At 45.6% G+C, this 14,378-nt stretch overlaps 1 protein-coding gene across 9 annotated transcripts in view; it reads left to right on the forward strand.

The window, feature by feature from the left end:
* Positions 1-14,378, forward strand: part of LOC139060753 (collagen alpha chain CG42342-like) — a 462,978-nt gene that overhangs the window by 403,382 nt on the left and 45,218 nt on the right. The window lies entirely within an intron of this gene.

Below are 14,378 nucleotides of genomic sequence, written 5' to 3' on the forward strand. Positions count from 1 at the left end.
AAAAGGGCTGAGCAGGCACTTTCACGACGAGCGCAGTTACCGGTAGAGACGTGTACTACCTGCATTGAGGGAATCCTGAAGCATTGCGGAATTGTGAGCGCAAACATGTCGGACGAGGACTAGGTCGGACACCTACTCAACGGAATCGCCGAAGATGCGTACAATTTTGTGATGCCTAAGGAAGACCTGACTACCCTGTCCGACTGAATGCGTCCCTGTCGTACGTTCGAGGCTCTTAAAACACGCCGCATTCTTCCGAAGCTTGGCCGGCTGGACAACGTGACCAACATAGCCAAAGGGGACGTATCTGCTCCTAACGATCTTTCTGCTTTGGTACAGTGAGTTACCAGAGAAGTGGCTCATTTTCAAGGCCCAGATGCCAACCGTGTGTGCCACCAATGCTACGTTGATGAGCGCTACTTGGACGCACCCGCGGCCTGGCCACGACCTGCCTACAGCGACCGCCCCGTATACGATAACAACCACGCCCAGAACACCATGATCCAGCCCCAATCTACGAGTTTTGAACGTCGACATGACAGACAGCCTCGACGTGGGTCTCCCGTCTACATTACGCCTTGGAGATCTCGGCCAACATAAATGAAAAATTGCATCCCACCTGTGTGCTAGAGCTGCGGGGCTCGGGGACACATCGCGAGGTATTGCCGTCATCGCCCACAGCGCGCTCCGCGTGATCGCGCATATCCGCCTCGCATGCAAGAAGCTGCTCCCTGGCAACCATTTGTACCTTTTCGCCAGCCACCTCGAGAGCACACGTACACGCCAAGGATTGACTCCCCTGTGTCCGACCGAAGCCCGGCTCCACCGCCGACTCGGACACGTTGATCGCCATCTCCACGTCGCCGCTCACTTACGCCGCCCCAGCTGGGAAACTAGCTGGTGCGACCGATGGGGGTGAGGTCGATGGGACGGTCACTTTTTCAAATCCCTCCGTCTGGCGTCTTGGTGAAGAACAAAGTGTGTGTTGGTGTCGATGGTGTAAATTTCCTAGGTATACTTTGTGGCGCAAAATACATTTCTTGAAAAGGGAGAGAAGAAAGGAAGACAGTGTCCTTCTGTCCTTTTTCTGTCCCTTTTCACGAAATGTATATTGCGCCACAAAGTATACCTAGAAAATCTAAGCACAAACTTGCCCAAGAAGTCCTTTTGGATGGTGTAAATACTGTGACCTTGGTAGATACTGGTGCTTCCATGTCTCTGATGTGTCTTTCTTTCAAGAATCATCTAGGACTGAAAGTTATGTCTGTTTGGCAGGTAAATACCACGTTTCGCGGAGTTGGTGGTGAACTGTCCGAGTATACGGGAGGCATATGTGAAGAACTTGACCGGGACTTCACTGAGAGTGAAGTTAGGGCGGCTCTTCACAGTCTTAATAGTAGATCGGCGGCTGGACCTGACGGAATAACTAACAAGATATTAAAAAATCTGGATGATGAATCAATTTCTTATCTAACTGAACATTTCAATGAGTGTTGGAGAAAAGGGGTATACTCAGAGGAATGGAGGGTGGCCAATACTATCCTCATACCAAAGCGCATGATGTAGTTCTTAGTATATATTTTTAGGGAAGTATGGAGCAACATTAGAGTGCAGGGCTGCTGAAACTTCACTCAGCAGCGATGTCAGACCACCAGCGCTTGATGACATTCCATACGATCGTCAAGAAATATTTTCCGTGTCCCCTGGTGTACTTTTGCCTGCACAGACGGCAATGTTCATCCCAGTGACCTCTTCGCGCATCCGTGCTGGTTTCTGCTATGGATTAATTTAACTCCAATAGGTCAACACTCTAAAGAAGAGTGTACTTGTCCCTCGGTCACTTATCGAAGTCGCAGAAGCTTGTGCTCACGTGCGGACGGTGAGCGGTGTCCACCGAGTCAGTTGTTTTGCCTGCCGGACTGAAGGTAGCACTCTTTGAAGAAGATGATGAGAAGAATCTACAGGCGCAAGCTCGTCACTCAGAGACCATTCTTCAAAATTTAGGAGCATGATTAATAAACCGCTCCCCTCTTCTCACCAACAAGCGCTCCAAGAGCTCCTTACCCGCAATGCGTCAGTGTTTGATTTTGCACCAGATCGTCTACGCTTAGCACCGCACTCCCGCGTGCACCAACGCATCAATACTGGAACAGCGCCGCCAATACGACGGAAGCCGTACCGCGTTTCTGCTGCCGAGCGCAAAGTGATCGCAGAACAAGTTAGAGACATGCTACAGAAAGGCGTCATCCAGGAGTCCAGTAGTCCCTGGGCGGATTAAGTTATGTTGCTCAAGAAGAAAGACTATTCGTGGCGATTCTGCGTTGACTACAGACGCCTAAACGCAGTGACGAAGAAGCATGTGTATCCTCCCACGTATAGATGACGCCATTGACTGTTCATATTCTGCCTCGTACTTCTCTCTCGATCTGCGCTCAGGCTACTTGCAGATACCGATGCACCCGCCAGACAAGGAGAAGACTGCTTTGATAACGTCGGATGGACTCTTCGAGTTTAACGTAATGCCCTTCGGTTTGTGCAATTATCCGGTGACATTCGGACGATTCATGGACACGAGCCTGGGTGGACTTCGATGGGAAATATGCATGTTACCTGGACGACGTTATCATTTCTGGCAAGACATTTCAAGAGCACAACCAATGACTCGAAGTTGTACTGAATGCATACGACGAGCTGGACTGATTCTAAACTCCAAAAGTGTCACTTTAACGAAAGTCGAACTCTTGTTTTGCGTTTCCTAGTCGACAAAGGAGGCATCCGCCCAGACCCCCAGAAGCTTGCAGCCGTCCGTGACTTCAACCAGCAGAAGACCGCGAAAGACATCCGTAACTTCCTGGGACTATGTTCGTACTTTCGCCGTTTCATTAAGGACTTTACGCGCCTAGCTCATCCGGTCACGTCGCTCCTTCACGAGGACACACCATTTACATGGACGACTGAGTGTGAGTCTGCATTCTATCAGCTAAACGTTCTGCACAGCTCCAATTTCGCGCTACTCTTATCCTTAAGCCTCAACTGAGCTTCACACCGTTGATAGTGGCCTGGGCGTTGAAACAGTTTATGGCGGACACCAGCAAGTCATCGCCCGCGCAAGCCGTAGTCTTACCAAAGCTGAGCGGAATTATACCGTAACCGAACCGCAATGCCTCACGATAGTCTTCGCCACCCACAAGTTTCGACCATAGTTGTACTACCGCCACTTCACTATAGTGAAAGACCACCATTCTTTTTGCTGCTTGGTTGACTACGCGATCCATCTAGCCGATAAGCCCGGTGGTCATTACGGCTTCAAGAATACGACTTTTGTGTCACATACAAGAGTGGTCGCTGTCACACCGATGCTGACACTTTATCTCGCCTTCCGCCAGCAAGCACGCGAGATACGGATGATGACTTAGCTGGATACCTCGTTGTCGTCTCCGCAGAGTTTTTCGATGCCACCGCCTTCAAGCGTGAGCAACATGACCCTTCCCGTAGAGCTGTTCTTTATGCCGCTTGGTCACCGGCACGGGGCTCACCTTTTATTACTTTTGACGAGTTATTGTATAAGAAGAATTATTCTGCTGAAGGCGCTCCACTTCTGCCCGTAGTTAACTAGACATTGAGACCTATGATCCTGCACGCCATGCATGATGACATCACGTCAGGCCACCTTGGCTTTGCTCGGACACTCCACCGACTGTGCCAGCGTTTGTATTGGCCCAGGCTCTGGAAGATGGCGAAGCAATACGTTTACAGTTATGCCATTCGTCAACGCCATAAACAATGAACGACGCCTCCTGTGGGTGCCTTCCAGCCAGTTAAGCCACCGCCCTTGCCATTTGAGAAAGTTGGTGTCAACTTGCTAGGTCCCTTCCTCAAGTCTACTACCGGACGTCGCTGGATTATTGTGTGTGTGTGGACTATTTGACCCGGTATACTGAGACCGCGGCGCTCGCTTCGGCTGCAGCAGCTGACGCTTCATCTTTCCTGCTGTACTCCGTCATTCTCCGTCACGGTGCTGACAGAGAATGATGGCCGTGGACGGCAGTTTACTGCGGACTTTGTTGAAGAACTACTACGTCTTTGTGGATCTGATTACCGGGGCTCGACCCCTTACCATCCGCAAACAAACAGCCTCACTGAGCGCACAAATCTTACCCTGACCAACATGCTTGCCATGTATGCCTCCATAGATCACAAGAATTGTGATTCTGTTTTACCATTTGCAACGTACGCTTACAATACCGCCAAGCGCGAAGTCACAGGCCACGCGCCTTTCTTTCTTCTCCATGCTCACAACCCCAAAGCTTGATCGACACCATCCTTCCTTGGTCCCCACGTGATGACTATTCAATAGGCCAGACTTCACGTCGTGCCCAAGCGTCGACTGGCCCGCCTCCAGACTCTTTCCTCTCAAGATCGTGCCAATGCTCCTTATGACGCTCGAGATGTGCTCGTCACGTTTGCTTCTGGTGACTTTGTTTGCCTTCGGACAACTGTATGGAAAAAAGGGGCAGAACACGTAATTTATACCACGAGACACCGGCCCGTACGTCATACTGAAACGTTTCAGTGACGTGGCATACGTCATCGCAAGAGTCACTTCGCACAACCGGCGGTCACGTAAAACGCAAGTCGTGCACGTCGCCCGACTCAAGCTGTACCACCATCGGGCTATGTAGCTCGCTCGGAGAGCTTCTTCTGCCCCCGGAGAAACTGTCGCGCTGCACGACACAGCCGAAGGAAGAGAAAGTAGAGGTGTGCGCAAAGAGCTGGCACTGCCTATTGGCCTGGGATGACCGTCCTGTCTCGAGTGCCACGATAACCATCCATCATTTTTGTAAATAAAACCATCCATAAATATATATATATATATATATATATATATATATATATATATATATATATATATATATATATATATATATATTTAATCGATCGGGCACCAATGTTCTTATGTATAAAATTTATTCATAAATGTGGAATTAATGTGCTCTTTCTTAGGTATACGGGGAAATATTTCTGCAGTGTTAATATTTAGGCACCTGACATAAAGCTATATTATTACTGCATGCGGTACACGTACGTAACAAACTAGATTTCTTTTCTTGCAATACCTTGCAAAGGCTTCCAAAGGCTAAAGAACCCTTGCAAAGACTTGAAGACCAAAAAGTCATCGAATATGTGCAGTAGTTCTTTATTATTAGAAGTCGCACCGCGTGTTCATTGCTATTTTCCCGAAGCGGAAGTATGCGGCAATGGATTATTTGAAACTACGAATGTTCATACGCGAAACGAAAGATTGCGGCGAATACTGCTCAGGGTGAGACAAAATTCATGTCCAAACACGTACATCAGTGAATTATGAGAAAAATACGTGTTTAAAATTCAAAGCACCACGAATAGTTCAACGCAAATAGAGAGTAAGTGGTATTGCTCGAATCAGTTTACAGATTAGTTCTTTTTTTATATTTTTCGCTTCTGTTATATGGAAAGTGTCTGATGCGTCAGGAGGGACGGCTAGATGGACGGTCACCCTCACCCCTTTAAGAGGAAGCTGTAGCTCGAGGGCTTCTATATAAATGCATGGGAATTGAGAAATCGTTTTTAACGGCAACCACTGCACCAGATTTGATGAGGCTTTATAAGTTAAAATCTAACGACTGTACGAAGCTGATCTTTTTATTCTGGCTGTCGATATTTTAATAAAAATTGTTGAAAATGACAAAATTTCATGCAACTAAGCTGTAAAGTTTACAACTATAACTCACCAATGAAAAACGATAACACAATTATTTAAACTGTGCCTAATAATATATTACGACGAGGACATTATGCTAAGCGGTGTATAATATATATATATATATATATATATATATATATATATATATATATATATATATAATACACCGCTTTTAAGTATATTACTAATTTGTGAGTAGGTCTTTTGCAAAGCAGTCGTACACATTGTAACAATTTCAGGTAAACTGTTAATTGAAGTTTGTCCTCTTTCGATGATCTAACGGGTGCAGGTTACAGAAATGCAACGTCTGTTTTTGGTGCTGAGGCACGAATATGCAAACTTCGTGCTTCAATTCTTTTTTAAACGTTACCCATTTTTGATGATTGAAAAAGATTCCAGGCGTTAAATAAAAAAGGTTCTTTCCTGCAGTAACTAGAATTTCACTTTATCTCTCAAGTGGAACAGATTTCTTTCAAATCGGTCCTGTGGTTGTGTCGTAAAAGTACGTCTGCGTTTCATATGTGTCCGAATGTGCGGCATCAGAGTTGGACCCGAGCTGAAGTTTCCTCTTAAATCCGCCCGTGGTCTTGCGTCTGGCTACAACAATCATTGATTTTGTTTTGTTTTGAACAAAGCCAATCTTCGCCTTTGTTTGAGAGACGCCTCCAGTTCCTTTTGTTAATCGATTCGTCACTATGCTGTTCTTTGTCTTCCTTTTTGTGTTGTTTGCGCATTTTGATTAGGGCTCTCTTTTATCTGCAGTCAGCCCATGAGATGAAAACTCATTTGAGGGCGACTGTATACGACTGGCCATAGGCGTGGGATTGGTGCAATGATCGAAGCTTTAAGCACGAAACACCAATTTTCTTCATCAGAATTAGGGACGAGATATGAGCTGTGCTATTACTAGAACGGTTACTAGAGACCGCACGTTTTCCTTATTTATTCATATTAACGTAAATGACGGCGCGAACGCGTGTTTGCAACAAAACTAATGCGAGAAGCGGTTAATACTACGAGGCGTCCGCTACATCCTATGACACCTTTGAAAAAGCTTAAAATGAACAGACGCTCGAAAGTCCGTATTGACAGTCAGTGGAAACAAAGCGAAAATTTCGAGAGATCTCGCGCTCTCTTAGGCGTTCTCGCGCGTGAATCGAAGCAGGCTTTTACGCCCATGAGACTGTGCGGCGTGTGACATGTTGCCCTACACGGACGCCGTCGTTTCCATTTGGCGCGCTTTGTCGTCGAGAATTCGTGCGACTTGCATCGTGTTATATACTGGCCGCATATTCGATCGTGCATTGCCATGCACACGGAGGGTCTCGCCTCGCAAGCGCGCGGAACGCGCTTTCACCGCCGACATGCCGCTGCGAATATCACGCGGTGGGTTGCATAACGAGTCAACATGACGTCTGTAGAGCTGGGGGAAGAAAAAAAAAGAACAGTAACGTTTTAAACGTTGCAACCACTGCGTCTGCTTAACAGAGCATTCCGAAGATGCAAGCTTCTTTTTTTTCTTGCTTTCTTTTTTAGCTATAGAACGCACAGACTACGCCGCTTCCGCCACCGATTCGTTTCTTTTAAAGCGCCGTTCTGTTCCGTTTCCGCGCGCTATACATCTGAGCAGTGGGAGACAGAAGCCCCCGGAAGTATAGGCAATGAAATATTCATGGCAAGTCTCGCCGTTCGTTTTGCGGCGCTCGAAATGTGGCCCAGGCTCGAGAGCGGCACGACAAAATAAGTCACACAGCGCACTGCGGTGAATGGAACGAGCGACCTCGCAGACATGGCGGGCAGATTGTGTGCCTGCACATCCCTTTCACCATGCGACGCCTGTCAGATTATTTAGTTTGATTATTTTATATGTGTTCAAAATCACTACTTTGAGTTTTACTTCCTTGTGTTTTGTCTGTACTCGCTACATCTTCCCAGCACTTCCGTCTGGCTCTATTGTGTCATGATCTCTCCGAAGGTTCCTTTCTTTTTCTTTTTTTTTTTCCTCCATTGAGGATAAGGCGACATGTTCTACGTTAGTGCGAGTACCATCCATTATTATATGCGTCTGCTCGTGAGCCAGATGGTGACTTTGTTTTTTTTTTTTCCCCGCAGAAGAGGAACCGCACCAGCAGTTCTCACGTGCATACAATGCAGTGTGCCCGAAAATTTACCAAATGCATGAAAAGAAAACTAGGGCCTACGGAGGGCGAAACAACGTGACATATGTCGAAGTCAACACCACCACCACCACCAACAACAACAACAACAATAACAACAACAAAAGGAAAGGAAAGCAGTAATTCGCAACCAAGATCGCATTAAAATGGAATATGCTGATATATTGGTCAGGTGTAGCTCTATCCAAAGCAGGAAGAGGGAGAAAATTAGAGGGAAAGACAGGGAGGTTAGCCAGTGTAAATACCGGTTGGCTGCCTGTGCTGGAAAAATGGGGAAAAGGAACAAAAGGGGATAGAAGGGTGTAGTCGCGTATCATTGTACGAGACTGATTGTTAGTGCTGATTGGGCTTTAGCTTCACCGTGACTGCGAAGTTCAGTCATAATTTCACGTATTTTGCCAGAAATGACGCTATAGAGGAGGCTGGTGTAAATAAATAACGACTGGTCGCTTTCGAGTGGTGCTTTATTAGAAAAAAGCAAGACGCCCGGAGGAACGATATCAACCAGTTTCACTTTGACGAAAGCTACTGTGGATGCAACGGTCTGCCATTGGTGTCTTGGGGCGAAGATCTAATTGCTATACTTCGTGAAGAGCACCATTTAACCTTCTTATTGTTCGTCACGCTTGGGCGAAGTGGCAGTTCTTATGATTAAATAAAACAAAAAACGTCCGGGGATATTGTCAAAGGAAATATTACTTTTTCTCGGCGGTTACTTTGAACACAAAGCTGTCATTACATTGCAGAAACTCGCTCATTATACATTTTTACAAAACACCTAGTGAACAGTATATATATCTTAAATTTTAAAAAAACCATAAAGGCACAAATATATGCCCGTGAAGTTGGGGTAGTTGCTGCAAACCAGTGGTTTCACGCGCGACTGCTATAAATATTTATGCATCGCGCCCACTGATGGTGTAGCACTGGGGTAAAAAGGGCCTTCATCTTCAAGCAGAATGCGTCTCATTCCTGTAGGCGTATTCCTTCACAGTGAGGCCAAAAACTTAGCAACCCCGCCGTTGTCTCTCGGTGAACGAAAGCGGCTGTCGCATCGTGGTTGCAAATATTGCGGAGACCGTCCTCTTCAACGTGCTGCCTGGACAATGAATAACTTCGGTGATTCAATCTTGCTTGAAGCGCCGCCGATGACAATAATGGCTAGATCTTAAGGTCGCGTACAGTGGAACAAAAGGGAAACGCGATCGCTGTGACGTGCAGCATGTCGAAGAGAGCTTGCGTGACCGTGGCACTCTGAGATGCAAACAAGAAAGGAGGTTTGATGGGACGTGATCAACAGTGGGCGAACAGGCCCAGGCTTCGCTCGTTCGCCCGTAGTGTTGTGTAACTCTGGAGTGACACACGAGCACGTCAGTAGTTGGGCCGCAAGCTTTGGCCGATGCCACCATGTGACGCCAGCCGTAACCAAACCAATTTCGTCATATATACGTTTACACTTCAAGACTCCTCTGCAATCTTGTACTGGTCGCTTCAGTATACATATTTTGGGGGGGGGGGGGGGGGGATCCTGCTGTATGTTGGCCAATTGCACGCACCGGCGCGAGCGAAAGTTTGGAATCGTCTGCGTCAGCAAAATAATAATAATAATAGTAATAATAATAATAATAATAATAATAATAATAATAATAATAATAAAAGCAGCGAAAATTTTCTTCTGACGCCGGCGCTCGCACTGAAGTGGTCAAATACGCGCACGTTTGGGGGAGGGGGTAGGGGGGGGGGGTTCTGCTCGATTTCAGGCTCCATGTCAAAAAATTTAAAACACCCTCGCTATCTAAACTTCTGCTCGCGATCGTATATCGGCTACTGAGAATATAGGATGCCATAAATTATCGCTGATGTTTGCCAAAACAGAAGTCTTTGTTGGTTGAAGACGGAGAGAGAGAAAAACGGGAAGCGGAAGCAGAGAGGGGGAAATAATGAAAAGAAAGGAAGGAAGAAGCATACTAAGGTTGTTTTATTCACAGGTGCATAGTATAGAGACTACAGTCGGTCACTGAGTGCTGTTGACTTCAGGCACTGCAGCAATGCATGCCGCAAGCTTTCTGAGCTTGTGAGAGAAAGAAAATAATCCGGTTCACTGCTCCACTGTTTTTAAAGCAGCGACGCTTCATTCTATGGCAAATGCAGCACACGCTATAGCTTGACAATTTCCGATTTCTTCAGGGTTAAAATTTATGACTCAAATTCACAGTCGGAAAAGTTAATTCCAAAAAATATTTCGCATCAATCTTTTTTTTTCACTTTCTTTTTTTTTATGGCCGCCCAAGTGGCATTTTTATCTCAATTTCGGCAACACAGCACCGCGTAGAACAAAGCTGAAAAAATTCTGGGGCCGAATTCACAAGGTTTTTGATTCGAAGTGCTGTTTCCCACTTCTGGTAATGTGTCCGTCGATCTGATCGGCTGGAATCCGTTGTTAGGGATAGTCTCAGCCTTAGCAGTTTTCTGTGAATATGCGCCCGGTTCTCTATATGTGGCTATTAAGACGTTACCGGGTTGGGCTAGGTGGGTTAAGTGCTGATATACACCCTCTTTGGCATGTTTTTATAAGCTTTCGCCACGTTTTTGCAGCGACATGAAAAAGCACAATATGCGGCAAGTTACAGAAAACGACCGCTCTCATACCTCTCGTTAGAAAACTCTCTCTGCACGCAACAAAAGCGAAGTGCACCGAAAAAAAAAAAGCATCTGAAAAATTCAGTTGTTACGCGTATTCAGCCGTAAAACGATTTTAGAGATGGTCCATATATAAAGGTACCGATGATGGTGTGATATATAGCGGTATAGAGCGAGGTTTGTTTCTGGAACTTGTGCAAAAACAAAAAGAAAATAGAATAGGGAGTTGATGATTCTGGAGAGGCGCAACATAAATATTTCGACCGAAATGACCCGTTTAAGTCGAGTTAATTCATTACCAGCTGAACGTTCCTTCCAACAAAAAAAATTGACAACTCAGCTTCTTCCTCCGGTGATGACGACGCATTCCAAGCAGTGCAGCTTCAACCGGATACGAAAAGTGGAAGGTTCGTGTATTGAGGATACCGAGCGCCTTGTACTCGTGCTGCATTTTATTTTCTCATTTTACTTTAAATTATGTCATTGGTCATACATGAGGAGCATCTGTGCATTTGGGGCACAATAATTTGCAAGCTCGCTCGGAAGCGCAGTCGGGTGCTCGAGGGCTCGACTACGAAAGTCGAGCGCATCTCTTGAGCGCAACCGACAGTCCGAAAATCTTCAGGTGACTGCTTCGCTCTCGATGCCGACACCTGATCGAGCCTCGAACGTCAGGGTCGATCGTGAGGGCGCGTGTGCGCTTGCCAAGGATGTCGGCAGTCGCCGAACGAGGAAGGCAGGAGGATGGATGTAGTAGGGGGACTAGTCGGTACTTCGTCATTGAGAAAACTAGAGCGCTTTTGTTTTTCTTTGTGCAGTAAAAAATTGAGTGAGCGCCTGTCTGTGTCCGCTTCGCGCTTCGTCGTCGCAGCACTCTAGTTTCCCCATTGAGTAAAACAAGAGATCAGCGTGGGTTTCAATCGAAAGTGCAGGCAGAGGAACGGTGCAGTCGAGAAGGCCCAGGTATGTGAGCGATATCCACGCAAGAAAGAAATAGCCTTAAGGATAACAAAGGCACAGATATCAGCCTGGGCAACCAACTACTCTCCGGTGGCTAGAAGAAGCGGGCCTAGACTCTTGGTTATGTGAGTATACCATCCTGCTATGTGCTTTGCCTGTTCCCTCTGTCGTCATTGTCAGGCGTCTCTCGTTCGAAGCAAGAGGTTTGTGCACTTCCTCTGATAACGTCAGAGAATTCTAGCGACGGTTTGTGACAAAAATGGCATCGGATATGTGCGCTGTCTCTTGTGTTTTCGCAAGCAAATCTTCACAAGATGACTGATTAATGTCGGCGAATGATGCGTGATGAAGTGTCAGCGTGAGTGACCAGTGTCTTGTAGGATCGAGATGGGTTGCTGCACTATGGTCGGAGTTGAAGAGTTACTGTTTCCGAATAATAGAGTGAGATATATCAAATTTTCTTGAAGACAGAGTTTCGAGGCATTATGACGTAGAGTAAAACGGTTCGCAAATGAACTACAATGTCGTGTGAATGGTTTCGGAGTTATTACAAGGCTCAAAAACTCTGCCTTCAACGAATGACAAGTTCCTCCAAGATTGGTGTTTTCGTAACACAGCCATACAATCATGCGACAAAGATAGTGAGAGAGACAGTATAAGTTTGCCCGTGAGCCAGCGCTTTCGTTTGGGCTGTAGGTCAGCGGCTCGGACGACCGTAGAGAAAATTATTTGATAGCGGTGAATATAAAAGTTCCGATTGCTACGCCCGGCGTTGTTCTTTTTTCTTTATTTCAAGGCGACTTTGCCTATATTCAAGAATTGGTTGCACCCGATGACCTACGTCATTCATTGCGCAGTTGCGAGAATTTTGAATATTAAAGCTTCTGGTGCGCCGCGTGGCGATATTCCAGCTCCGTATAAAATTGTTTAAGCCATCTTTTCTGCCATAAATTTCGCCCTGGTGTTATCACTTTACAGACAACTAATATAGTGCATCTAGTAACCAGGCAGGGTGAAATTAAAATTCGGAAAGTTTGATCAGTGTTACCATTAAGTGCAAGAAATTGGGGAAGGGGAGGGAACAAAGTCCACCCGCTGTGGGTTCTACAAATCGCCGTCACTGCACCACAGTTAACGATGCAATGAAAACGCAGTACAGAGCAATACCGATGACGGGGCGGGGGACGTGGCTTCGAATTTAATTTCCTCCCTGAGAATAAAAATGCCGTTGTCGGACTTTCTTGTAAGAATCCCGCTGAATCCTGCTCCTCTCAAATACACCGTCTTCTGTACACAGGCAGTCTTAGCGTAAACGTTAGCGCTCGATACGTGATACAAAATCTGTTTTCCGACGTCTTTTCTCGTTCGATATATATATATATATATATATATATGTATATATATATATATATATATATATATATATATATATATATATATATATATATATATATATATATATATATATATATATATATGTATATATATGTATACCATGTACCATGTCAAGTAAGGAAACGGTGGTTGTGAGACGTCCATAGTTTCAAGTTAAAGTACATTGTCACACATTTAGCTTTCGGGGCGTGCCAAAACATTTTTGGAAGGCAGTACTCTTTTAAAACCAGGAGAGGCAATCTTTAAAAGAACAAGTTAGCGAACGCTTTCATTAAAAAAAAATAATTACGTTCTGTAGAGCAGTTTTCTTCTTCTTCAACTATACTGGCGGAAGAAAGAAATGATCGCTTACTAAAGGAACCGTACATCAACGCAGAATGCGACTAAATTGATCAGGGAAATTTTAGTAGCCATTACGCGTAGAACCAACTTTTTACAAATCTTCCTTCCGCTCTTCTTTTTTTTTTTTTTTTGAGCAGGAGTGATTGGGATCAGAGGGGATGCATCGCTTTGCCTTCAGCTGTGAAGTTACCGTGGCACGCAAGCAGAAAAAAAAAAGGAAAAGAAAGGAAGAGCGAAAGAAGGAAAGAAACGTTTTTCAAAATGATATAACGATGGCTACGCGCGTTTTCAAACAAATCTTATATATTTCAGCTTCATTTGGTGCGTTTCATTTAGAATCATTTTTGTTTCTTTGTAGAAAAGAAACGCCTCATTACTCTGTAGGAAGTGAAGCCTGTCAGCAGATGTTTTAGTTCGTATACCACGTCGCTTGAGTGGAGAAATTTAAAGGAAGCGTAAGGTGGTTAGGGGAGGGAAGGAGGGGGAACGCTTTTTCCCACTCCAGGATGAGTAATTTCGTCGGAAACGCTAGGCAAACCTCTCTCTCTTTCTCTGCTTCTTTCTTTCTTTTCGTTTTTCCTTTCTTTTTTCTGCAAAGAGTGCCTTAATTGCCTCATAGACGATGACTCCCCAGCACCGCCCCTTTTCGGAGGTAATCTGCCACTGCCTTCTGGTGAGCTTTAATCAACCATGTTCAAAGTCCCTATTAATAGTCGTCGCCATGTGTCATGACACTCCGGTGCGTATCATCATTACATCCGTAAGCCAAGTGCCCTGAAAGATAACTGAGACCGCGACAAAATGATGCAGACACCAAAAGCGTGGCTGCCATCCGCGGTTTACAGTTCGCGGGGATGCTAGTCTTTTCTTGTGTGTCGGTCATCTCGAGTCATACACGTGGTAGATATCTATTTGCGCATAACGGCGATAAAGCTCCTGCTCAGGAGCCCCGTGTTTCCCCAGCTGTTATTATTCTGCACGCACTGTTATACATTTAGTGATTCATGCAAGCAGATCTCGCAGAGATATTTCTTCACTTCGCACATATTGTTTTGAGCATAGAGCGCCAGAAGCGCCACGCGACCGCAGCGAATAAGCAAATAGCTCGGTATAACTGAAGC

The sequence above is a fragment of the Dermacentor albipictus genome, chromosome 1, assembly GCF_038994185.2.
Source record: "Dermacentor albipictus isolate Rhodes 1998 colony chromosome 1, USDA_Dalb.pri_finalv2, whole genome shotgun sequence".
Lineage (NCBI taxonomy): Eukaryota > Metazoa > Arthropoda > Arachnida > Ixodida > Ixodidae > Dermacentor > Dermacentor albipictus.